Source organism: Arvicanthis niloticus, chromosome 2 (genome assembly GCF_011762505.2).
Source record: "Arvicanthis niloticus isolate mArvNil1 chromosome 2, mArvNil1.pat.X, whole genome shotgun sequence".
In the NCBI taxonomy this organism is placed as follows: Eukaryota; Metazoa; Chordata; class Mammalia; order Rodentia; family Muridae; genus Arvicanthis; species Arvicanthis niloticus.
The window spans coordinates 94,520,260-94,523,923 of NC_047659.1; positions in this window are offsets into that span (position 1 = coordinate 94,520,260).

Sequence of the window (3,664 nt, forward strand, 5' to 3'; positions counted from 1 at the left end):
GGAGCTTTCTTCTGATCAGAACAAGCACTCCAGGGAGTATGCCAGGTGGACTCTTAACAGTGAATAGAAACTGGGGATGGGCAATTACCACTTCTTGTGATGGGCAGAGGGAAGCATTGTTTCACTAAGTCACTAGAACACTGACAGAACCACATCACAAGCCACACTCCTAGGAAAGAGTCAGGGCCTTCAAGCCTGCTGGGACTAACTCATTCCTTCTCTTTTCCCAGAGTTTACCTGCTATGTAGATACAGACTCTCTTATGTCTCTATGTTTCTAAGTTTCTGCCTGGCCTGTGCCATCGTGTGTGTGTGTGTGTGTGTGTGTGTGTGTGTGTGTATGTGGTGTATGTGGTGTGTGTATGGTATGTGTGTATGATGTGTGTGTATGTAGTGTATGCATTGTGGTGTGTATGTGTGTGTATGGTATGTGTGTGTGCATGCACATGCACATTTTTATATATATGCACAATATAATAAGTATACATAGCTATAAGTATATAATCCATCAAGAAATTATTATTGGAGATTATTTCTGTAAATCAGAATGAATGGGGGCAGGCTCAGTGGACAAAGTGCTTCTTGAATAAGCATGAAGACAAGAGTTTGGGCACCTATAACCTATGTAAAAGCCAACCATGGTAGACTGTCTATGATCTCAGCCCTCAGGACCATAGGCAAAAAAAATGATTAGTTAGAAGAGGTGCAGTTGGGAAAATCTGAGTTCAGTAAAAGATCCTGACACAATGAATATGTGTGTGGTGGTGGCTTAGTGGTACTGATAATAGTGACATTAGTGCTTAGAATATCAATGCTTGAGAACTGTAAGCCATCTGTTATTGTAGAGAGCCCTGGTACTTCCACTGCTTCTTCATTGGGCTGAGAAACAATGCACATAACAGTAGATGCCTACAGGAAAGTGGATGGCATAAACAGACACAGGAGCACAACCGTGCACAGTAGATAGAAATGTGGAGAAATGCAGAACATTGAACTTCAGGTCTGTCAAAGAAGTCGACACTAACACTAGACGTTAGATAACATGGCAGGAGAGAAGATAACAAACCCTACAGTGGAGCTATAAGCAAAAGAGAAAAGAAAACCCCAGTGACATCCATGGGTGTGCTGTTTGGCATTCTGTAAAAACATGGCTGAAGATGTGATATCTATCACATGCACAGAATAGAGCTTCAGAAGAAGAAAGCCCACGCCTCTCACATCATTCACTCGTGTTATAGTGGTGAGTCATCTTGAGAGAGGTCTTATAGTCAAAACTTTCAGTCACAGAAAGTAGAATTCTGTGAATTTTGATTCCTCAAGCTCCCAGCATTCTCATCTCCAACAGCCAAGCAAACATTTCCTGAGAATCATTATGTGTTCAGGAATCTCTTGTGGTATGGGCACCCACTGGGGACATTGGTCTGAACGATGGAAAGGCCAGGCTATGTTGAAGGGGGAAATTGAAGACCTATAGAGATGGGTACTGCACAAAAGCTCTGTGAAGAGGGGAAAGCATTTGCAAGCGAACAGATGTGCAGACAAGCTACTTACAGAGATAGACTCATTACCCTTATACCAGCCCTCCAGTAGAAGCCAGGGGGTAAAAGGCTCCATAAAAGCCAGACACGACCAGATATACTTCAAGACTCAAATATTAGTAACTGCCAATCAAAATTATTATATAGAGAAAAAATATTCTTTAAAATTGATGAGCAAAGACCTAAGAAAATCACAAATTAAAATCAGGAATGAGACATGAGAGTGCCCACTCCTCACTCAATATAGATATGAGTGTGTCCAAACTGAAGCTGGGCAAGTGGATGAATAATAGGTATGAATATGGCCTAACCCCAGATTATAAACTTACTTAAAATGTTATGAGATGTTGAAAAAATGCTTTTAGTAATGCTATCTCTCAAATGTATACTCTTTAACTTTTGACACTGTCAAAATGTCAGATACCTCTGAAGAGTACTTGAAGTGTTAGTTAAAGCAACAAGACAAGCAAAAAAAATACAGGGATACAAATGTGAAGGGAAGAAGTAAAATTCTCACTGCTGTAAAGTGATACAAATCTATACTTAAATGACAATACTCTAGAAGACTGCTACATCTGATAAACACTCTCGGCATAGGAACAAGACACAAAAACAACACACAAAACCCAGTGGTTTTTCTACAAACCAATAATAAACTCGCTAAAACAGATATTAGAAAAACCAAACCTGCTTATAACAGTCTCAAAAGAAAGACAGAGGGAAACAAAAGAAAACAAACAAACGTAAAAGTCACAAGTAGGCTGAGTTTGAAACTGCTTTGAATTTGAGGACAGCCTGGGCTAAAAACTGGTGAATCAACAAAATTACTGCTATATCAATGGTTATTTGGGGGAAGAAGAGTGCTTATCACTATTGATAGGAATGTAAATTGGGCCAGGTGCTATAGAAACCAGTATATATGTTCCGCACAAAGCTAGAAATTTTAAGTTGCCAAGTTATAGGATTAGCCTAGACACTGAAGGGATAGCAATATCTACTTTTAAACAACAGAATATTAAATATTTTTATTTGTAAAAGTCTACCATTGTAACGTTTAGTCATTAAAATGCTTGGATTCAAATGCATTTAGCATATAAAAGGTATGTTTGGCAATGTATGAGTTGACCTTTGATTTGAGCCTTCCAACTTGTCTTTCTGCCTCAGGGTTGTTCTATAAATGCTTCTCAGTCTATAAACCACCCGGACAGGTTGTACCAAGAGGCTTCCAAACCTGTGTGTTAGTCTTGCAGATAATCCTAGCTCTAGCCTGGTGCTGTGATCTGAATGTGTAGGACTACCCAAATCTGTTTAAATTGTTATCCCCAAACTATGGTATCTATGGCTTTTTGGAAATGATCAAACGCAGGAATAGAGTCCTTTTATGTACAATGAATATCTGAATACAGGAGATCTCAGGGAGCCAGCTAGCTCCTTCTGGCATGCAAAGACACAGCTTCCCTTTATAAATTAGGCAGGTGGCTTTTATCAAACACCCCTTCTGCCAATGCCCTGACCTTAGACTGCCAGCCTCATGACTATGAGAAGTGAACTTCTCTTCCTTATAAGTCTGTGGGAGTTTTTCTTAGATGTTTTCAGGCAAATAGATAGGTCTCTGTCACAATTATTCTTGGGAATAGGGAGAGGCCTTTGGGACTCAGGAAGAGAGGTGAGTGTCTTGCTGGGTGTTATCTGTTTGCAGGACAGTAAGAGCTGGTTATTCATCTTTAATATATTCCTGTTTTTAAGGCACACAATTGCAAGTCCAATGCAACCATCAAACCACAAAAACCCAGCGGCTGAAGAGACGCCTCAGTGGTTACAGTGCTTGTTACTCTTCCAGAGGAACAGAGTTTAAGTCCCACAACTGCCTGTAGCTTCAGCTCCAGGGGATCCAGGGCTCTGTTCTGGATTCTTGAGACATCACACACATATGCCTCCCTGCTTACACACACACACACACACACACACACACACACACACACACACACACAGACACACTAAAAACAAAAGCAGTAAAATAAGTCTTTAAATGCTACAGACCAGCCAAAGCACATATAAACCAAAAGAAGCAGAATGAGGGAAAATGAATTTACTTAGTGTACTCAGAAAAACCATTTTAAAAGGGTA